The 24,718-nt window shown below is 39.3% G+C and overlaps 1 protein-coding gene across 3 annotated transcripts in view; it reads left to right on the top strand.

The window, feature by feature from the left end:
• Positions 1–270: 270 nt before the first annotated feature.
• Positions 271–24,718, top strand: part of C3H10orf71 (chromosome 3 C10orf71 homolog) — a 31,269-nt gene continuing 6,821 nt past the window's right edge. The window contains exons 1-3 of one of the 3 annotated variants that reach the window (XM_060769320.2): positions 271–722; positions 11,048–11,111; positions 23,045–23,119. The gene's annotated coding sequence lies outside the window, so the exon portion shown is untranslated. Of the gene's footprint in view, positions 723–5,207; positions 5,386–11,047; positions 11,112–23,044; positions 23,120–24,718 lie in introns of those variants that run through there. The other 2 variants (XM_060769321.2, XM_060769323.2) reach the window with 2 other exon arrangements.

Here is a 24,718-nt window from a genome sequence, read left to right as displayed (position 1 = left end):
CTATTGCCCCATGCAAACTAAAACTCAGTTCTGAAGGGCCTTTTTGATGTACTGTTCTTTCTGTTGGCTTCTGAAGCCAGGCAAGCTCTGCCTCAAAGAATGCAGCATGCAATGCATCTGTTCAGCCCTGATGATGAAATGTGCTATTCCTGAAATAATACCAGTAAGACAATCACGTGTAAAACACATGGGCACATTTTTGGATTATTATTTTTAATGATGACTTTCACACAAAACCTTTTCACCCACCACCTGATGGCATGAAAATGTAGTAGTTTAGAGTTTGAATCACTCTTGGGGGCTGGCCAATCACAGATTACGTTCTGTCACTCAGTCATATTTGAAGCATTGCCAGAGGCAAAGCAGCGGGTAAAAATAGCCTATGAGTGCCTATCTGTTACTTGACACTGCATGGTTATTCCAATACGTATGTTTGCCTCTTCTCCACCATGTTATAGACTTGGTTTATCCTTACCTAAGATATAACTGTTTGTTTTACTGTCTTTGGATTTCTTTGCATTTCACCTATTTTGGCAGCTTTTGGGAGCAAAGACTTCAACTTCCAAAGTCATTATTCTCATTTCCATAACAAAAAAAACCCACTGAGGATGTGACACGGGGTTAGTCGCAAGCAGTCTAGTATTAAATGTAATGTTCTATAACTTTGTTCATCTGAAGACAGCATTGTGGCCCTCCATCCACAAAAAAGTATGATATAAAAGGTAAGAGATGTTTTCTTTCCTCTGTTGGCATAAAAATGTATAATTATGCATAGATAGATAGACAGACAGACAGACAGATAGAAACTCTCTCTGTGTGTATGTATATGAGCTGAAAGTATAATATTAAAATGATTATATAAACATTAGAAGCATAAACAAATATTACAGTTGAATTATTTATTAAAAGTTTGATACTTGGGAGTATTCTTGAGCTATGTGGGACTTTCCTTAGTAGACATATCCAGGCCAAAGTTATTCAATATCAGTGTTAAAATGTGAACAGCAATGATAGTTTTTGATAGCAACATTTGTCATGTTGTTTTAGTTTCTAGTTCAAATATTTCCTTCATAGGACACCTTTGAAAAAAGAAGGTGGGGTTGCTTTGTTTGACATGGAATTTTTCAAAAACATTTGTCAGAACGTAATTTACTCTAATGTTAGTTAGTCTGATATCCCACACATGAAACTATTTTTTATTACCAGTTGTCCTATGCAGATACATGACCAAATTCAGTTAAATTTAGAAAACCTTATTCTTTTTAAGGTTCTGTACTAATAACATTTATCAAAATGAAATCAAGATTTTTATGCATGCAGGATAAATAGTTTGCTTCTCTGCTTGGGTAGCAAGACATACATGAAAATATGAAGAAAAATTGTATGGTTCAATACATTTCCCATTTATGGTAACCTGGGGGGTGGGGCAGAATTTGATGCTGGCTTGCTCTGAGGTTAAAAGAGCATGATTTGCTCAGAGATAAGCAGGGATTTGAACCCTGGTCCCCAGAGTAGTAGTCCGATGCTCAAACCATTAAATCATCCTGGCTCCGTATCCAGGATAACAGTGCTAAGGGCTACTGCACAAAAATATCCTAAGCATTCTGATAAGTTACTTCACAATATGTAAGAGAATTTAAAAAAATATGTTCAGTCTCATTCCAAAACTTAAAGTCATCTGTCCTATTGAAAAACTCAGAGACTGTGGCAGAATAGCATTTACAGTTTGATGCTATAGAAGAGGGAATGATCAGATAGGTATGAAACCAGATAGGTCTATGGGGAAAAACCGGTGGCGTCTGATCCAATGTGAAACCCAATGAACAAGGATGCAGAGGTACTACTGATCGACACGATCAACAAGTATATATCAGAAACTCTTTCTCACATATAACAGATCTGCAAGATTAATATAACTCTACTACTGCTAATAGTTGTCATAAATGTAAGTCTATCCGTCTTGAACAATTAATGCCTTCCTGATGGGGACAAAAGTTTGAACGTAAGGGCAATGATTGGGAAATAAATTATTGACTCCTGAAAGCATTAGCCAGTACTTTGACAACCTAACCATCACATTATACCTCCCATTTTACAGCTCTCAGCTATTTCATTGTTTTTTTTTTCCTTTTGTGCTAACCAGAGGCAAGTGGGTGGAAGAAAGATGAAATCAGCATGATAGGAGGGTGTTTTCTGGCACCACTAAGGTTTTTTTTTCTTCCTGCCCTGATTGTTTATTATTTTATCTGGTTATTACACTTCAGTGCTATGCAGTATTTGTCTCTTCTTTCCTTGCATGGTTTGAAAATGTCGTATTTTCTGTTTACACTATTTTTTTGGATTTATTACCAATAACTCTGCTAATAACTCCTAAGCTGGAAACAAACACTTAAAAACTGCAAAACTTTAGAAATGCTGTTTTGGCACTGTTTTGAATGTGCCTTTTCTCCCCTGTCACAATTGGTAATTATCCTTGACTGCATCTCCCGCTACAGATCAACCCAGACACTGCAGTCATTGGAGGAGGCCTTGCTCTTGGTCCTGCCTCTGTCCCAAGAGCGGCTGGTGGGAACGAGAGAAAGGGCCTTCTCCGTGGCCACTGCTCACCTGTGGAACTCCCTTCCTAAGGAACTAAAGATGCCCCCCTCCCTCCCTGCCTATAAGAAACAGCTGAAGACGTACTTCTGCTCACAGGCTTATGAGGAGGAGGAGGAATAGAATGGCAGGAATACTGCCACTCTACCTCTGATTAATAGCAGCCATACGCATCCATGCCCTATTAGCCCCACTAACTCAATAGACACCTTGGACAATGATCTGCCCCCAAGGAATTCCGTTGGCTCTGGGAAAATGATGATTCTGCTTGATGTTTTGTTTCATGTCTGATATAATAGGTTGCGTTTTTCCTTTAACTATAGTTGTTAAATTGCAATTTGTTCTTATATGTTGGGTTGTTAATTTTTGTTATTATGTGTGTATTGCTTGCTATCTCCAGGCATTGAATGTTTACCTGTTATGATTGGAATTCACCCTGAGTTCCTTCAGGGAGATAGGGCAAAATATAAAGATATTATTATTATTATTATTATTATTATTATTATTATTATTACTATTAAATGTGGACTAAAAGCTTTCTAGCATGAGTCCAGGAATATAGACATAACAAGGCCTCCAAAGAGTTGACGATGGATGAGTTGTTTGTCTGTGCAGAAGCTATGATGATTCCAAGCTGAAACACTAGGTTTGCGATATCGACTGCTAATAGTTTCTTGGCTTTGGATACAGAAAATGAGCCTTTATCTGAGTTCTTGGAAGTCTCTGGCAGAAATCAACATACTTGGAGTCAACTGGGTCAGTTGAGGTTGTGCTTGAAAAATTACTTCATGCTGAGAAGAAGTAACACATTGAACTATAATCATGCCCTCCAGATTTTGTGACAAAAAACAGCCTTTTAATGGCATACAGTATTATTTCAATTTATGAATACTAAGAAAAAGTATACCTGTTAAAGAAAATACTTGTTAAAGAACTTGAAATTGTTAATCTATCATAGAATCATACAGTTGGAAGAGACCTCATGGGCCATCCCGTCCAACCACCTGCCAAGAAGCAGGAATATTGCATTCAAAGCACCCTTGACAGATGGCCATCCAGCCTCTGTTTAAAAGCTTCCAAAGAAGGAGCCTCCACCACACTCCGGGGCAGAGAGTTCCACTGCTGAACGGCTCTCACAGTCAGGAAGTTCTTAATAATGTTCAGATGGAATCTCCTGTACAAATTTATTGTTTGATAAATTTGTACAGAAACATGCAGATTTAAAAGGAAGTTTGGCTCAATCTAACAATACATGATCCAGAAAGCAGGAAAAATGTGACAAATAACAAACATCCTCACAAATCATCATAAATACTTCAGTGGATAGCTAATTAGTTATTGTCATCGCCTTCTTCCAGGCCGGGCCCAGGAGGGCCTCATCATCACCCTCCAGCAGGCCACTGGGGCTCCAGTTGACTTGTCAGTTATTTGTTTTGGCATTGAATGTTTGCCACTTTGTTACTCTGTTACCAAAATTAAAATATGCATGGGGACCTTGGTCAACTTAATTTTTATGTAGTCATCTTTGGACAGTGTCAGTCTTTTGTGAAATTTCTGCATGCTTACATAAGAGAATATGTTTCATACATATAGTAATGTGGCACATTTCTTGTTTTGATGATAGGCTTTTGAATAGCCTCCATTTCATTTTGAAAGCTTTGCTGCAAAAATTTGAAAAATACATTAAGTTTGTTCCTTAAAGCTATAATTTCAGTAACTTTGAGTGACTTGTGAAAAATACATGCCATTATTCCAAACTTCATTGTACAGCTCTAGGAATATTTCCAAGTCATTCGCTAAGAACTGAAAAATGTCTTTCATGAGAGCAACAAAATGTTGCAATACTCTTCCAGGGTTCAACCAATGAACTATCCGTGAGATGGGGAGAGCTCCCGTCTGTCAGCTCTAGCTCCAGTCTGTCAGCTCATGCAGTGACATGAGAGAAGCCTCCCACAGGCATCCGTGGGGAAAGTCTCTGCAGACAGCCAATTCTCTCACACCAGAAGCGATTTGATTTTTAAAAACACAATGAACTTCTGTGCGATATAATACATCCCTGCAGGTGGCACCAACCTCTTCAAAAAATGCTTGAAATGACCTATATTTTAATCCCCTTGAACGAATATAGTTTACAACTGAAAATGCTACTGATATTACATGGTTAAAATTCAAAACTTTGCCAGTGTACAATGCAATGATATCTAATTATTTTTTCCTGCATATTGATGGAATACCAACAGTGCAAATGGCCACTAGGTTTTCAAACTTTCTGCCTAATTTTTTAGTTACACTCTTCTTTACTTTTGCTATTCCATTTCCAGAAGTTTGAAGACTTCCCTGCAGCAGCAATTTCTTTCAATGCCTAAAAACTTATTTTAGCAGCCACCTCGTTTTCTGAATTTACTTTCTTGAAAAATGTTTTTCCCCACTGTTATTTTTCAACAATTTGAACACTTTAATTCGTTTTTCATTCGTGTTCAGTTTGCTTAAGTCAGGATATTTTGATTTAAAATGGCGATAAAGATTGTAATCCTTAGAAACAGCTATTACTTTTTGGAAAATAACATTCTGTCTCTAACATAAGTAAACAAGTATCTTTTTGTTCATTCCAGATAAAACATTCTGTGTTCTGATTTGATCTTCTGCTTCTTTTCATCACCCATTTTACAGTGTCACCCCAAAAACTTTAACGTTCAAACCAAAAAATCTCCACAGCAGCTGCTCACATACAAAGAAATACTGAACGGAGTATCTGACCTTGAAGAGAGTGCCAGACACTCATGTAACTTGGTAGGTGGCTGCTCAGCAAGGCTGGGGGAGAAGCCTTTGAATAGTTGCCACTTGTCGCATAGCAGGCATGAGCTGCATTGATGCATGGCTGCACTCACTTTGTCTCTCTTCAACACCAGTAACGACCAAAAAAACCAGCAAAAAATTAGTAATACAAGGATCTTCTTTTAGATTATGACAAACAGGGGAGAGTGTGCAGTGGTAACCCACTATCAAGAAGTTATATGACAGGCAAAATAGTGAGTCATGGAAGGCGGGTTAAGAGGGTCAGCACTGGGCGGATATCATCATTCACAAGTTATGCATGAATAATGCACTCACTACATCTGTACTTTCTTCCATGTCCTTTACGTTTTTTATGAGCTGCTGGAATTTTTTTTGGAGGGGCACAAGAAACCTGCAGGCCATCAGTTATGCAGGTCTGCTGTATAATAAGGTGTTCCTTAAGCTGTTCCTCATAAGCTGTGGTTTCCAGATTTTTGATTGTTTTGGATACTTCCTCTGGACACACAGCTGAAGAGGGACTGGCAGCAAAGGCCACAGTAGCAGCAATGGATAGGATGGAAGATAGCCTAGGCAAAGAGGAGAGAAAGAGTGATTATTAACAAATAAAATGCCTACTATGAGCAGCCCAGAAGGGAAAACACAGTACAGTGTTCCCTTGCTACTTCACGGTTCACTTTTTGCACACTCGCTGTTTTGCAGGTTTCCGGGACCTGGCCTGGTGAGTGAGCAAGTGAGTGAGGGCAGGTGAGTGAGTGAGTGAGGGTGGCAAGGGCAGCGGCAGAAGCAGGAGCCTGGCCATCTCTTCCAGGCTCCTGCTTCTGCCGCTGCTTCCGCCTTTGCGGTCCTCCCTCCCTCGCTTGCTTACCTGCTCTCCCTCACTACTCACCAGGCCGGGTCCCAGTGGCAGAACCAGGACTTGGCCCGGTGAGTAGCGAGTGAGGGGGGACGGGTGGGTGAGCAAGCAAAAGAGGGAGGGTTGCAAAGGCAGAAGCAGCTCTACTGTGTATAGCATCCCTACTTTGCGAATTTTCATTTATCACGGGTGGTCCTGGAACGTAACACCCACGAAAAGTGAGGGAACACTGTATAGGGATTGTGGTACAAGAGGAGATCCATGCAGTATGTTGCATTGTGATGCTGCTGCCTAGCACTTTCTCTTGAAGAAGCACTGAAAGAATTGACAAAATTTGTGTTTCTTTTAGGTTGTCCTGAGATGGACTAAACTCTCACGTTTAAGCCAGTGAATGCCTCCTTTTGTATATATAAAAGTTAAGGTACAATATTAACGCTTATAAAAAAGTAAGCATTCCCGTCACTGAGCAGAGCAATAAAATACCCTTTGAATTACAATTACAATTCTTGTAATTGTAATTGACATGAACAAATAGATGTATTAATAATAACTTTGTACACGGACAATTGTCTCTTCTCCCTCTCTAAAACTCCCTCCCTCCCTTTTTTGCAAGATACTTAATATCTGTAACTATTAAATTTCCTCATTATTTTTTGTGTTGTAAAAATGGGAAATAATCAATAAGAATGTGTGTGTGTATACACACAAACATACACACACTCATTTTTGAATGCATAACAAAGTGGCCATGGACAGAAACATACTGAGACAGCTTTCCCTTCTCCTTGGAGTCACCCTTATCCGCAAGTATCAACAAAATCCATAATCCCCCCCCCCCCTGCAAACCTGCTTATACATGAGGCTGACTTATACACAAACATGTATGGTTATTTCTGTGGCATGATGTCAAGGTATTCATTTCAATTTGGCTTCTATTATAAACTGACAATTGGCAAAGTGCTATTACTGTATTTCTTTCATTCTAAAGCCCTTCGACACTGCCATATAATTTCTTTCAAAGCAGATAATCTGGATTCTATATGTCAGTGTAGAAGGGGCCTAAAATGCACTTTCCCCTGTATAAACATCTCTAATAATAGGGTAAATCTTAGAATTACAGGTGTATCTTATGTATATTTTTGTTGGCAGCCATTGTTCTGAAATTAGGGTGCGTCTTACAACCCACAGTGTCTTACAATTAAAGAGATATGGCATTTAAAGTCTACAGGAGGGAGGAGTGAAAGAATTTAAAAGCCAACTTGAATCCTCTGCTTAGAGAATGGTTTTAGAAGGCTGTAATTAATCAATTTAAAGTAAATGACTAAAAATACACTAGTTGTAAGCAAAACCTGGTTTTTAGAGACAGTTTTAAAAATTCCCATGAGGAAGGCTGAGCAAAGTAAGATAGGTGCTTTTGAACTTTGTTGTTGAAGGAAAATTCTGAGAGTGCCTTGGATCGCAAGAAGATCAAACCAGTCCATATTCCCGGAAATAATGGCCGACTGCTCACTAGAGGGAAGGATACTAAAGGCAAAGTACTTTGGCCACATCATAAGAAGCAAGGAAAGCTCAGAGAAAACAATGATGCTGAGGAAAATGGAAGGAAAAAGGAAGAGGGGCCGACCAAGGGCAAGATGAATGGATGATATCCTTGAAATGACTGGCTTGACTCTGAAGGAACAGGGGGAGATGACGGCCGATAGGGCGCTCTGGCGTGGGATGGTCCATGAGGTCAAGAAGAGCAGGAAATGACTGAATGAATGAACAGCAAACTTTGGCCACATCATGGGAAGACAGGAAAGCTTGGCAAAGACAATGATGCTGGGAAAAACGGAAAGAAAAAGGAAGAGGGGCCGACCAAGGGTAAAATGGATGGATGGTATTCTTGAAGTGACTGGCTTGACCTTGAAAGAGCTGAGGGTGGCAACGGCCGACAGGGAGCTCTGACATTAGCTGGTCCATGAGGTCACGAAGAGTCGGAACTGACTGAATAAACAACAAACAAAGATAAGGAAATAATGGAACTAACCTGTCATTTTTCACATAAAAGTCTTGCATATCTGATGGAGATAATAAACATCTATCCTTAAACCAGGCCGCTTCCACACAGCTGAATAAAATCCCACATTATCTGCTCTGAATTGGAATATATGGCAGTGTGGATTCAGATAACCCAGTTCAAAGCAGATACTGTGGGATTTTCTGCCTTGATATTCTGGGTTATATGGCTGTGTGGAAGGGCACCCTTTTAGGAGATCTGCTGCATATTCTAGCCTTGACCCTTGGTTTTTTTAAAGGAAACTTTATAAAATGTTTACACAATCTCTGTTTATTTGGTGACTTCCCTCAGACTACAAAGAACTTTTTAATATTCATAGTGCATTGAGTTTCTTCTTTTTGTGATTTCCCTTTGTTGTTTTATCATTATGTATTTATTTATTTTGCTATTTTTGTTTTGCTTGTATTTTGTTATTCTTATTAAAGTGTTGCTTTTTGTGAAAAAGGATTTTATGGGAAGTTTATGATTGTGTCCTTTGCCATAATAGCATTTACCGGCTGGATAGAATTTTTAAAAACAAAATAAAAATACATTTTAATAGAAATAATTTTTAGTCCACATACTTACAGAAGAAAACTGAATTTGTGTGGTTATCTGATTACCAAATTCATATCTTTTTTTTTCTTTCTCTAACTAACGCGCTCAATGTGGGGTTGCCTTTGAAGACTGTTCCGAAGCTTCAATTGGTCCAACAGGCGGCAGCCAGACTACTCACTGGAGTGGGGTACAGGGAGCATACAACCCACTTGTTATGACAGCTCCACCGGCTGCCAGTCTGTTACCAAGCACAATTCAAAGTGCTCACTTAAGTCTGTGAAGCCCTAAACGATTCCGGCCCAACTTACCTGTCCAAACATATCTTCCTCTATGAACCATCTCTGAGGTTAAGATCATCGGGGGGGAGGCTGCTCTCAGTTCCACCTCACTTGCAAGTGCGATTGGTGGGGACAAGAGACAGGACCTTCTCAGTGGTGGCTCCTCAGCAATGGAACTCCCTCCCCAATGAAATTTGATCAACGTCCTCCCTCCTAGCCTTCAAAAGAAAAGTAAAAACTTGGCTATGGGACCAAGCCTTTGAGCAGTAAGAAGAACTAGGAATGATCAGGGATTATGTGCAAAATATGACATTTTGAATGGCCTGGCCTACGATTGTTGGATTGTGTGATTTTAATGTTTATATTGATATGTTTTTAATTCCAAGTTTTAATGTTAAATGATGTGGTGTTTTATGATTTAATTTATAATTGTATGCTATTATCGTTATGTTAGGTTTCTGCATGTGGGGCATTAAATTTTGCCATAATTATGTTGGAAACCGCTTTGACTTCCCCGCTGGTGTGAGAAAAGCGCCATACAAGTAAATAAATAAATAAATAACATAGATAATGAAACCAAAAATTATACTGTAACCGATCAGCAAAGGAAAATGCTGAGGAATCCCTTTAACCTTGTCGTGACCTCTGAACAGCAAGGAATTGGAACTTATTTTCTGGTCAGTTATAACAATTTTACTCTGGGCAGAACTGCAAAGTAACTGAGAAAAGAAGTGACATATTTGTGGCAGCAGCAGGTGTAAAGCTCAGCCAGCAACTGAGGAGCTAGACTGAATAGCAGCAAGCTGGTTGTAATTATAAATAAAGCTTCACAGATAGCAGTTAATTTGAGCCAGGCTTTGGCTTTTGGCCTAGAACCTGTTCTGAATATCAGATTTTGGACTAAGAACATAGAAACAGTAGTAGCAAAGGTGCTTCTGAGTAAAAGCAGACAATGGTACTTTCACTATTGAGGAACCACCACAGCACTTACCCGTTCATATGGTTCTCAGTTGAAATAGCAACATGCAAAAGGAATTGTGTATTCATTAGAGTTGTGCACAGAATTAGTTCCTCCTATTTCCTTTGTTTCTTTTGTTTTGGTACTTCGGGAGCACAGAACGGGAAGGCTGCTTCCAGTATAAAAATCAGCTCAACACGAAAGCAAGCAGGAGTGGGTCCTGGTTCCTGGCCTGCTTTTTGGCATCACAGTTTAAACTTTTTTATTAATCTTCCAGCAAACAAAAAGTAAACCCTCACTCCCTGAAAACTACTCTCCTTTTCCAGAAGTCATTGTTCTTCCTTACATGGAAGTAGGGGAAACCTCCTTAAAATGTCTTGGAAAGTGCGTGGCTGGCGTGGTGTATCCCTGGAAAGAAAGTGCATGTGCTGACAGTCAAACACCTCCCCGAACTTGCCTCCTTGCCTTGGAAAAAGAGTGCGTGTGTCGTGTGCAAGCCCAGAAAGTGTGTGCGCCTTACTCTAGAGGTGGTGCTCAGCTGTAGGCACTGGGAGGTAAGAAGAAGCCTCCCTAAAGCACGTGCCGGGAAGGGGAGTCTGCGTGGAACCCCCCCCCCCCCCCCGCATAATGGGTCAATAGAAAATGGATCTTATGGCACCCCAGAGTGAAAATAGCTATATGCCCTCCTGATATCAGGAGGCTCCAAAAAACAGCACCCACCAAAAGCCAGGACATGAAACGGATCAAGGTTTACCCTGAATGCACAACCGTAGTGTTCATCAACATATACTTGATGAAACACCCCCTTCTACACAATATTAAGCTGTTCATCTTCTTTTGCATTTGGACAGAATAAGGGAATGAGAGGTTTGTAAGATAGTCCACATCTTTTACTGTATTAGACATGCTGAATTATATGTATAAATTGCATACACAACAGTCAATCTAAGGACACTAATTTCTCTTTTCAGACTTTCAAAAATATACAGTGAAAAAAATGGGACAATTATTTGAATCACTTTCACCACCATGACTGTAAGTACTAATCTAGAAGGAATGTCTATTGAGGGATGTGCTGGGAAAGATGTGTCAGTGGAGACCAACTGACACATAAATATATAAATAATGCTCCGCCCAAATACATAATGCCTTGGACATTTATTTCTAATCATTGTACAATATGTGATATCTAGATAAGAGAAAAATCAATAATAATAATAATAATAATAATAATAATAATAAATATACTTTATTTATATTCCTCTCTATCTCCCCGAGGGACTCAGAGTGGATTACAGAATACAAATAGGGCAAACATTCATTGCTGTTATACAATTAACAACAAAGACAGACAATAGATAAACAGATGCTAGGCTTCTCTCATTTTAATTTTAGGTGGAACCTCTTTTCCTGTCATTTGAATCAATTTCTCTGTGTTCTGTGCTCTAGAGCAGCAGCAGACAAGTCCACCTCCTCCTCCATATTACATTCTTACAAATATTTAAACATGGCTATCATTTCGCTCTCAACCTTCTCTTCTCCAACTAATATACTCAGCTCCCTCAGCCATTCCTCATAGACCATGGCTTCCAAAACTTCAAACACTTTTTTCACCCTTCTCTGGAGATATTCCAGTTTGTCAATATTTTTCTTGAAATGTGGTTCCCAGAACTGGACACAGTGCTATATCTCTTGGTAGTATTTTTCCTCTCTGTATAAGGAGAGTTTTATCTATATATTGCTTCGATTTGCTTATCCAGAAGTTGAAAAAAAAAACCTGTTTGTCAGGACTGCAAAAGGATGCAAAATTCTCTGTTTAAATTCCCATCAGCTCCTCAGGGACCATCTCAGTCTGGTTTGTGTTTGCTTTAGCTTTAAATCAATCAACATGACTCTGTCCTGGATGTTTTCTAAGTCTTGTTATAGATTTGCGATCCCATCGTATTTTAGGGTTCTTCTGTTCATGTTTATTTGTAATCACTTCAAGATTTCTGAACAGAAGTGCCAATTTATCTGAACCATTTCTCAGTGACTTATTTAGAAATGCACAATTTTGATAAGTTCTCTGTTATTAACATCTCAAATTTCTGTACTATCTTCCTGGGGAAAGCCCCCCCCCCCCCCCCGGGAAAATCCGTGTTTTTACAACGCGGATTCTCCAGGGATAAAGGCCTGTCTGGATCCAGCCTTAGTTATTACAGAAGAGGAACCTTCAGCAGTAATTACAACTTCCCAGCAGGTGGAACAAGAAGGACATCATGGCAAGCTGATGAAGGGTTAAATGCACCATCCCTTTTAGAATACAGATGAGAGCATGCTGCAACCCATGGGTCTGCCCAATTAGCAGAGACAGGCATTAGATAGGCAATACCTGTGAACATAGGATAAAGGGTTCTCAATGTTTCAGTCATGTTGAAAGAGGCAATGTCTTTGCTTCATGATGTGAATCTGGACACTGGGTTATCAGCTCTATTGATTCAGGACTGTACCTTGGACTGCTGGGTTTTGGATTCTGACTTGGACTTCTGCCTCTGCTGTTTTCAGACTATGGGCTTTGTTGACTTTGGACTGGAATTCTGGTTGGTGTTTATTGCTGAATGAATTGTAAAATTCTTTCAGTGTGACCATGGCAATTTGGACAATGAATTTAGGCTTCATCTTGCTCTCAATGTCTTGTGTGTGTGCGTGCGTATGCTAAAATTATTAGCCTACAAAATGGCAACTCTCGAGATGCCATAGCGTTGAGTCATGATGCTCTTGTAAAGAAGAATGAATTCTACAGTGTATGTAGATCATATATGTCTCAAGGCGCACAGGCCAAATCTGGCCTATCATATCATTTTATGTGACCCTCCAGATGCTGGACTATAGCTCCTACATTCCTCATCATGAAACATCATGGTTAGATCTGATGGAAGTTCAATACAGTAACATCTTGAAGGATGCAATTTGTTCTATTTCATTGGGATAGTGGGGTTTGAATTGAGATATAAGACTTATAGACATGATGTCTGACTTTAAAATGTCCTTTAACCTTTTCTCAGAGCTACAAGTGCTGTTGGGTTACAATTCCTGTTATGCCCAATGGTGGATAATCAAAAGTGATAAGAGTTATCATTCAATACACACACACAAACACAAACCCTTTATTGGCATACAACAACATCACAACAAAGGCATATACAACAAGAGGAAGTCACAGGTAAAAAGGAAAGCATAATTAAGAGTAACTATATTTACTTGAGTCTAATGCTCACATTTTTTTGGCTAAATTACATAGCTAAAATTGAGATGTGCATTAGATTTGATGGTGCATTAGAATCACACACCTAAACCCATCTGCACTGTTGGTCAAGAGATCCCAGTTGGGGACATAAAAAGGGGCGGTACCGGAGGCTATGAAAAGGCTAGTGGAAAGCTGATAGTGGCCTTGAAAATGCAGGTGGGAAGACCAGATTGATGTCCTTGGTCTTTTTATGGCCACTACCAGCTTCTTACCAGGCCTGATGCAGGGGCGCAGCTTCCCATCAGTTTTTTTTTTTTTACTGACACACACACTACGTTTGACATAAAATCTTCTCTTTTTTTGTAATGCAACTCCTCAAAATTGAGTTGTAAATTATATTAGATGGTGCATTATACTCGAGTAAATGCAATAATATCTGGGGACCCAAACTGGGGGCGGGGGGGATTAAAAAGCACTGACCACTTTGTAAACAAACAAAACAAATGTTTGTTTTGTTCACTTTGTAAAAAAAATTGTAGTTGGCCTTCTTGACTTCTATGTTTATGGATTAATTGGCCCTTTGAAGACAACCATAAGGCTCATATGAACCTCAGTGAAAATGAGTTTGACATCCCTGATGAAGATGCACTTTTTGCAGCTGAGGAGAGAAATCTAATAGGAAATGGTTAAATTTTTTGGCAATCTTCCCCTTCCTTGCATTGTCTCCACCTTGAAGAGATCCAATGAATGGATTATAAGAATTCATATTTTGTGCTATTATTAAATACTGTTAAATATTATTAAATATCTTTTATTATTATTATTATTATTATTGATAATTTTATTCAGAAAACACCAAACTACAAACAGACAAAAAGCAAGAATATAAATCATAAGACAAAATACAAATAAAAAACCAATAGAAATATGTTTGCTTAATATGTAAAACATATTACTGTTACAACCACTAGAACCTCGCATCACTAAACATTAACTACATACAAATCTACAGCACCTAGTCTAAGGGCTATACACTCTCTGCCTGATGGTTTTAGTGTCTCAATTTCCCACTCCCATTAAACGAAGAAAGACCGTTAATCCATTCTTTCACCATGACATGACACTCTTCTAATTCAAAAAAATAAATAATGGATGTTTAACTCCATCTTTATTGAAACATCTTTCTTGAAATTGATTAGAAATTTCTCCTTAATCAGCATTGTGAGTTTGTCAGTTTCTGCTAGTTGACATATCTTCGAAAGCCAGTCTTATTGCATCAGGGTAGTTGATTCTTTCCATCTCTGTGCATAGCTTATTCTTGCTGCCATAGTCATATATAACATTTGTCTTCCACATTTTCTATCAAGTTGATCATATAGCAAATAGAACTAATCACAAATGTAAGTTTAACAATTTCTTCGAGTAACAGATGTATTTGCATCCAATATTTCTGGGACATTTTAAAGGACTACCATGTATGATAAAATGTACCAACATTTTCCCCCAAATTTCCAACAATCACTAGAGCTACTTTTATACATCTTAGAAAGCCTTTCTGGTGTTAAATACAATCTGTCCATCATCTTATAAAAATTATTTAAAATTATTAATATAATATCATCATCAACAACAACAACAAAAACAACAACTTTATTGTTGTACTCTGTCTCCAGCTCCCTGAAGGGACTCAGGATGGCTTACATGGGGACGAGCCCAATCAACATGGCTAAAATATAGCATATTAAAATATATAAACACCAACATAAAACAGACTAAAACAACAACATTATAATAAAATATGAAAGCAAAACATCAAACGAATAAACAATGAGCTCTGTGTATTGTCGAAGGCTTTCATGGCTGGAATCACTAGGTTCTTGTGGGTTTTTTCGGGCTATAGAGCCATGTTCTAGAGGCATTTCTCCTGACGTTTCGCCTGCATCTATGGCAAGCATCCTCAGAGGTGTGAGGTCTGTTGGAATTAGGACAATGGGTTTATATATCTGTGGAATGGCTGGGGTGGGGCAAGGAGCTCTTCCCTGCTGCAGTTAGGTGTGAATGTTTAGCTGATCACCTTCATTAGCATTTGAAGGCCTGTCTGAGCCTGGGAAATCTGTTGCTGGGAGGTGTTAATCTGTGCCTGGTTTTTTCCTCTCTGTTGTTTAGCTGTTATAATTTTAGAGTTTTTTAATACTGGTAGCCAGATTTTGCTCATTTTCATGGTCTCTTCCTTTCTGTTGAAATTGTCCACATGCTTGTGGATTTCAATGGCTTCTCTGTGTAGTCTGACATGGTGGTTGTTGGTGTGGTCCAGCATTTCTGTGTTCTCAAATAATATGCTGTGTCCAGGCTGGTTCATCAGGTGCTCTGCTATGGCTGACTTCTCTGGTTGAAGTAGTCTGCAGTGCCTTTCATGTTCCTTGATGCGTGTCTGGGCACTGCGTTTGGTGGTCCCTATGTAGACTTGTCCACAGCTGCATGGTATACGGTAGACTCCTGCAGAGGTGAGTGGATCCCTCTTGTCCTTTGCTGAACGTAGCATTTGTTGGATTTTCTTGGTGGGTTTGTAGATTGTTTGTATGTTGTGTTTCCTCATCAGCTTCCCTATGCGATCAGTGGTTCCCTTGATGTATGGCAGGAACACTTTTCCTCTGGGTGGATCATCTTTACTCTCGTGGTTTGTTCTTGGTCTTGCAGCTCTTCTGATGTCTGAGGTGGAGTACCCATTGGCCTGGAGTACAAAGCCATACTGGGCTCACTACACACTACATCAAGGACTCAGCCCACTTCATAGAAAAAATCAGCAATCTCAAGCTAAATACAAACGACAAACTGATCAGCTTCGATGTGGTATCTCTATTTACCATGGTCCCGGTAGCAGACACCATGGCACTCATCAACCAGAGGTTCCCAGAAGACATCATGGCTCTGTTTCACCATTGCCTCACCACCAGTTACTTTCAGTGGGACAATGAATTCTACGAACAGAAAGATGGAGTAGCTATGGGGAGCCCTCTCAGCCCGGTCATAGCTAACTTCTACATGGAACACTTTGAAGAACAAGCCCTGGAGACAGCAACCAAAAAGCCCACGATATGGTTCAGATATGTGGATGACACCTTCACCATTTGGAGCCATGGAGAAGAAGAACTCAACAGGTTCCTGGACCATCTTAACAGCATCCACCCAAACATCCAGTTCACCATGAAAAAAGAAAATGAAGGAAGACTGCCTTTTCTAGATGTCCTAGTCATCCGCAAACCAGATCAACAATTGGGTCACACCGTCTACAGAAAACCCACACACACAGATAGATATCTACATAAAAACTCCAACCATCACCCAAGTCAAAAAAGAAGCACCATTAAAGCCTTGGCAGACCGTGCAAAAAGAATCTGCGAACCCCACCTCCTCCAAGATGAACTGAACCACCTCAACAGGGCTCTCCAGGCCAATGGGTACTCCACCTCAGACATCAGAAGAGCTGCAAGACCAAGAACAAACCACGAGAGTAAAGATGAAGATCCACCCAGAGGAAAAGTGTTCCTGCCATACATCAAGGGAACCACTGATCGCATAGGGAAGCTGATGAGGAAACACAACATACAAACAATCTACAAACCCACCAAAAAAATCCAACAAATGCTATGTTCAGCAAAGGACAAGAGGGATCCTCTCACCTCTGCAGGAGTCTACCGTATACCATGCAGCTGTGGACAAGTCTACATAGGGACCACCAAACGCAGCGCCCAGACATGCATCAAGGAACATGAAAGGCACTGCAGACTACTTCAACCAGATAAGTCAGCCATAGCACAGCACCTGATGAACCAGCCTGGACACAGCATATTATTTGAGAACACAGAAATGCTGGACCACACCAACAACCACCATGTCAGACTACACAGAGAAGTCATTGAAATCCACAAGCATGTGGACAATTTCAACAGAAAGGAAGAGACCATGAAAATGAACAAAATCTGGCTACCAGTATTAAAAAAACTCTAAAATTATAACAGCTAAACAACAGAGAGGAAAAAACCAGGCACAGATTAACACCTCCCAGCAACAGATTTCCCAGGCTCAGACAGGCCTTCAAATGCTAATGAAGGTGATCAGCTAAACATTCACACCTAACTGCAGCAGGGAAGAGCTCCTTGCCCCACCCCAGCCATTCCACAGATATATAAACCCATTGTCCTAATTCCAACAGACCTCACACCTCTGAGGATGCTTGCCATAGATGCAGGCGAAACGTCAGGAGAAATGCCTCTAGAACATGGCTCTATAGCCCGAAAAAACCCACAAGAACCTAATGAGCTCTGTGATCATGATCAATTTCTGGGCACAGGTGGGCGGACTGGTGCAAAAACAATTGTAAGGATAGGGCTGATGGATAAAGTACATAGGTCATATGGCAGCAGTAGAGACAGAGGGCAGTATAAGATAGAGCATTATAACTTTGGGTATAGAACAATAGTAAAATGTGAGGACAAGATTTTGGGTCTTAATTGGGCCAAAATCATTACTCTATTCTCACCCTTTCCCATTGTTCCATCTGTATTTGTTTACCAATGTTTTGCGCCCACTTAACTATACGATCCTTCACCTCTTCCTCCTCCAATTTTATCCATCTTCATCCATTCTGTAATTTGTCTGTAAGGAAACTATTGTATTGAGAAACACTCTAGCAATAACGGGACTTTCGTCTTTAATATGTATTGGTCATTGTTCAATAACAGTAAGCCTTCATAGGTCAACCATTTATCTTTCAAGACCATTTCCCTTCTAAACAAAGCTTCATGTGGACAGCACTATAATGACCTCTTTGTATAAAATCTTTTATTGTACTTATTCCACATTCATAATAGTGGTCTACTTATGAAATGACTATTAAAATTGGATTCTGCCTTTATTTTGTCATACCAATGGTAAGCATGAACCCCAATTTTCAGACCCTCTCCTCCTAATTGTAACATTTGTTCATTTCTCAGGAACAACCAGTTCTTCAGCCATGTCAAATAGCATGCCTAATAGTAAGTTTTCAAACCAGGGAAGCCAATTCTTCCTCTTCTCTTGTAGTACTTTAAATCTGATCTTAGGTCTCTTTCCTTGCCAGATAAATGTTGACAGGTTTTTTTGCAGTTATCTAAATGGAATGTGGTTCATGATAATTGGTAAAGTTTGAAACACAAACAGCAACTTCATTAATATATTCACAAGGAATAGTTTTAGACCAGGTATGAGCAAACTTTGGCCCTCCAGGTGTTTTAGACTACCAGCTGTTAGGAATTGTGGTAGAAGTCCAAAACACCTAGAGGGCCAAAGTTTGCCCATGCCTGTTTTAGACCCTTCCATCTATCTAGATCTTTTTAACATCTTTCCATGTTGGATCATAATTGTCCTTTAACAACATAGAGGATTTTTTCCAAGTATTTTTATTGAATTTTTGCATAACAGTACCTATTAAAATACAATTAAAGTCAGAATACTTCCTGTTGAGCCTGACAGGTAAGGAGATTGATTTGGATTAAAATACAGATGTCCTTTTTATGTATTTCACTGCAGCAGCTAGGACGGTTTATACAAAATATTGGAAAAGAGATGAAATTCCAACAATGGAGCAATGGCTAGACAAATTGATGGAAATTATGGATATACAAACACAGTTTTTAATACCCGAATATTTAACTTTTTGCACAACTTGGAAACAGAGTTTCTCAGATAAGATTTTGTGTTCTGCTTTCATCAAGTTCTTAGTTGACATTGTTGCTTTCTCCCTGTTCATTTTGAATACTGACATATTTCCAGAGCTGTTTTGAATGGTATGGGGTCTTTTACATAAGGACTCAAGAGAGGAGAATCACAATCACTTAACAGTTCACTGAAAACAATTTGCCTAGTAGTTTGCAGATAACATCCCTTGGATTCACTCTGACAGATGCTATGATTGGTACAGACCCAATAGATGTAACTCTAGCCCCTGCTTGTTCAGTCACAATAGATACTTTTCAATTTGTGCGATTTGAGGATGTAGATATGGTTCTTGCAGATATGAAAGCTACTACACCTGTCCTAAATCCTTGGACTTCCTATCTTAATTAAAACTCTAGAGAGGGCTGGCCTAGGGCACATCTATAAGGACCATTTAATGCCGTTTCAAATCAGTATTGAAGGAAGTGGTTTCTTGGAACCTGTCTGAAGCCCATATGGTGATGACACAAATCACAGAGCACTATTGTACATTAATAGCTTTCTTTTGTGCATTTTTGCTGGTGTTTGTTGTCTAGCCAGCCACAATTTGAAGCTAACTTGGAACTGCATTAAATTGTCCGTATACATTGGGCCTAAAACAAGGCAATGTTCCATCTTTCTGGATAATCATCAACCAGTCTCAACCATTTCATTTTTGACTAAGCTTTAGAGCATGTGATAGCCTCTCTGCTCAATGGGTTTATTGATGAAATAGAGTACCTAGATCCATTTCAATCTGGCTTCAGGCCTGGATATGGACAGAGATGGCACTGGTCACCTAAGTGGATGATTTACACCAGGAACTACACAGGGAGAGTGTATTCCTGTTGGTTTTGCTGGACTTCTTGGAAGTTTTCAATATTATCAACCATAGTTTCCTTTCTTGGGTTATCTTGCTGGGATGGGAATTGGAGAAACTGTTTTATAGTGGCTTCATTCCTTCCTTGGTTGTCCCCTGCCATGCTATTTAACATATATATAAAAACTGCTGGAAGAGGTCATCCAATTTGGTACCATCGCTACGAAAATGACAACCAACTTTATTATTTCTTTTCATCAGAAGCCAAGGAAGCTGTCTTCGTCCGATCATCAATAATAGACTGGAAGAGAGTAAAGAAATTAATCCAGACAAGAAAGAAATGGGGTGTTGTGTAGATTCCGTGCTGTATGGCTGTGTTCTAGCAGCATTTTCTCCTGACGTTTCACTTGCATCTGTGACTGGCATCTTCACAGAATAGATTTGTTCCTTGTCAATTGAAAGACAGATCAGGAAATAGGGATTCATCCTATTTCAGTGATACATTCCTCCCAAAGCCATAGCTTCACTGATTGCATGTGTTCTTGTATTCAACTCTGAGTCTGGAAGCCCGGTTTTCTGCAATGGCAAGGAATGCTTTGGCACAGCAAAAGCTTATGTGCCAGCTGTGCCCATTCCTTGAGAAGTCAGATCTAGCCATAGAGACAATGTCTTTGTTACACCCCAGTAGGATTATTGTAACATGTTTTATGTGGGGCTACCTTTGAAAATTGTTCAGAGACTTATATTTTTCACCTGTATTTTAAAATCAACATTTGTTTAATTGCATTTAACTTTTTTATATTATGCTTATCTATTTTAAGTGTACTGTGTTTTTAAGATGTTGTGCACCATCTTGTGTTCTATATTGGAGAAAACCAGATATAAAATTAACATGGAACATAGAATCTTGGGAGTAGGAAGAGCCAACAAGGGCCATTCAGTCCAATCTCCTAGGATGTGAGAATACACACATTATTGTATTTCCTGATCTCCAACAAGAATCCCAGTGTCCACCGGAATGGGACATACTGACTGCCACTTCTGTTTTTGCTGCATTGCTCTTCATTATACTAACATCACTATACAGGTCAAGCATGCCTTGTCCAGAATTCCAAAAGCCAAAATGCCTCAAAAACCAAATTGTTCACACAGGAGTGGCTGACATCACAACATAGTTTCTTTCTGATGATTCAATGTACACAAACTTTGTTCATTTCACAAAATTATTTAAAATATATATTGTATATAGATTTACCTTTGGGCAATGTGTATAGGGTATACATGAAACATGAATTTTGTGTTTAGACTTGGCTGCCATTCCAAGATATATTGCTATGTATGTATCTGCAAATACAGGTATTGCAATCCCTCCAATAAAATAAAATCCAAAACATTTCAGATAAGAGATAGACAACCCGTGTTGGTTTCACATGACCACCTACCAAAAGAAAATAATAGAATCACACAGTTGGAAGATCCCTTATGGTCATTGAGCCATCCGTCCTTACCATTCAGTTCAGGATTTCCAGCCAGAACATCTCCAGCAGGTCAAGCTTTTCTTTTCTTTTTTCTTTGAAGATGCTCAAAGAAGGAGACATGACAATTTTCTCAGTAATTGATTCCATTGCTGAACTGCTTTCACTGTCAAAATGTTTATTCTAATGTTCAGTTGAAATCCATCCTCCTGCAGCTTAAAACCACTGGAACGACTTCTGCTCCCTGAGGCAGCACAGAGCAAGCCTTGGCCCTATTCTTTAGACAGATCTATACTGACCCCTTATCCTGGGACTGATCCAGTATGGTGTCTACTGGATCAATTCCAGGATGGATTACACACCCAGCCTTCCCCAACTGCTATATAGATGGGAGAGAAAGCCAAGCCCAAACCCATATCCACAGCTCTGGACTCCTGTTCTTGCCACCACCTCACATTCTCCTTAATGCAGCAGTCTCCAGGCATGACATGAGTTCTGTCAGTTGGTTATTTCCTGGCATAGGTGCCAATTGCCTCCTCACTCCAACTGATGTCACTCGAGGCAACAAATGACTGGCAGGACCTATGTCATGCTTGGAGACTACTGCAACAAGGAGAATGGGAAAGGACAGCAAGTGCCATCCCATGTCTCTGGGCTATCAGAGCCCAGCAAACAAGGGATGGCCAGATAAATAGTTGGAGCCCAACTGTTTACATAGGCCTAAAGTGAAGGCTTTGACTTCATTAAATAATTTTGACCTGCGTTCAACTGGATCAACACCATGTATAGTATGGTCGCTACGGAGATGATTTGGATGCTCTTTGCACTAAATGGTCAGTGTAGATGTGCTCTTTGTGGTAACCCTTGAAATATTTAAAGAGTGTGATCATGTCTCCTCTCAATCTTCTCTTCACCAAGCTGAACATACACAGCATGATAGAGGATTACAGTGTCAACCCATACTTCAATAAACCCGTTTACTTGAAAAAAATAGATTAAAACCAATGGTCCAAAATGCTTTGCTTATCCAGTGTGATAAAGTCCTATGAGCACCAGAGATATTCATAGCATGTTATTGATTGGCTTTTGACAAGTAAATCAGCAAGCAAAACTGACAAAAGATAATAAGGGTGAACCCCTGCAAAAACAAGCAATACTCACTATTTTACAAATACCTCTTTTAAAAACCAATTTGCATAGGGAGGAAACATAGAATCATAGAGTTGGAAGAGATCTCATGGGTCATCCAGTCCAACCCCCTGCCAAGAAGCAGGAAAATTGCATTCAAAGCACCCCTGACAGATGGCCATCCAGCCTCTGTTTAAAAGCTTCCAAAGAAGGAGCCTCCACCACACTCTGGAGTAGAGAGTTCCACTGCTGAACAGCTCTCACAGTCAGGAAGTTCTTCCTCATGTTCAGGTGGAATCTCCTTTCTTGTAGTTTGAAGCCATTGTTCCACGTCCTAGTCTCCAGGGCAGCAGAAAACAAGCTCCCTCCCTCCTCCCTATGACTTCCTCTCACATATTTATACATGGCTACCATGTCTCTTCTCAGACTTCTCTTTTTCAGGCTAAGCATGCCCAGCTCTTTAAGCCACTCCTCAAAGGGCTTTTTCTCCAGACCCTTGATCATTTTAGTCGCCGTCCTCTGGACACATGAGGAATTCTGCATTCTGAAAATACTTCACTTAAATATTTTCAATTTGCCTTTGAAGGTGGTCTGCAGTGGGGCAAATATGAACAAGGGAAGACCAGAATGTGGGCCTTCAAAGCATCAGTTAATATACTGGGTGAGTTATCAACATAATGTTGATTTTTTAAAAAAAATGTATAACTAGAATCATAGATATGAGACTGAGGGTGGTGTAGTTATATTGAACAGGTATTTTATAGACTTACATTGAACAGGTGTTTTATAGATATCTATAAATGAGAGGTGAATTCTGTTTCCCCTATTCCCCATTTCATTCACATTGAGAAAACATGTAAAAGATTGTGGTTTTCTTAGATGTGGTATGATTTAATTTGGCTTTCTTAGCCAACATAATTCCTTCACTCAAAATTGTACAGTTGCAGCATGGATTTTGATAAACAATATAACACACACACACACACACACACAAAACAGCTACTACCATAAAAATGAACACCCAACCCCCCACACACACACACAAAACAATGCTGCCCTCTAATGATCTGATTCTGGGGGAACGTGAACCAATAGGTTTGCATTTTACAGACAATATTCTGTGCAAAACAAAGTACAATAGAGTCTTGCTTATCATAAAGTGGCTGGCAGAACGTTGGATAAGCAAAAATGTTGGATAATAAGGAGGGATCAAAGAAAAGTAATTACATGTCAAATTACATTATGATTTTACAAGTTAAGTACCAAAATGTCATGTTTTACAACAAATCAACAGAAAAAGCAATTCAGTACACGGTAAAGTTATGTAGTAATTACTATATTTATGAATTTAGCACCAAAACATTGCAATGTATTGAAACAGCTGTGGATCCGGGTCGGAAGCAGACTGCATTGGATAATACAGAACGTTGGCTGAGTGAAGGTTGGATAAGTGAGACTCTACTGTAGCAAAGATGTTTTGGGGCCTTTTGGAGCGCCCCCTTCTTTTTTTACCTCTACATGTGGCCCATGGACTACAGCTTGCCTACCCTTGTTTACTTTGCACACAAATATGTATAAACATAGAATTTACAGACACCATATAATTCCATGCTTTAAGCCTTAAGGCTAACCAAAATAATGCATGATTAGGAAAACCTAGGTACATGATACATTCTTACTCTGTTTTATATATATGCCCTCTGTTATATATCTATTTTAGTGTATTCATCAATGGGTCTATATTGATATGGCGTGGCTAACAAAAATATTAGCTATAAGAATTTCTGATCTTACCGACCATTGCCGCCTAGAAATAATAATCAATCAAAAGAATCAATATAGAAAATGGAGACTTAACAAAAATCTACTAAAAACAGAGGAAGATAAAAATTGTTACAGAATCCAAAAATACATAATAGTGAATGATACAACAGAAATAAAACCCCAGGTAGTCTGGGACGCACTTAAAGCAGTTCTTCGGGGCTATTTAACAGCATAGCGCAAAAACAAAAAACAGGAAGAGGAATAGGGAAATTAAAGGCATAGAGATTAAGATTGAAATGAAGGAAAAGGAAGCAAAAAAGAGCCCAGAAAATAAAATACTAAATAGAGAGATAAGAGCATTACATCAGGAAAAACATCATTTAGAATTAGAGTACCAGGCTAGACAGCTGAAATTCTTGAAACAGCAGTCATTTGAAAATGCTAATAAGCCAGGAAAATGGCTATCAAGACAGGACCGGACAAAGAAACAAGCTCA

This window comes from Anolis sagrei, chromosome 3 (assembly GCF_037176765.1).
Source record: "Anolis sagrei isolate rAnoSag1 chromosome 3, rAnoSag1.mat, whole genome shotgun sequence".
Lineage (NCBI taxonomy): Eukaryota > Metazoa > Chordata > Lepidosauria > Squamata > Dactyloidae > Anolis > Anolis sagrei.
The sequence above is the reverse complement of the archived record's forward strand: the minus strand, read 5'-3'. Positions and strand labels throughout refer to the sequence as shown.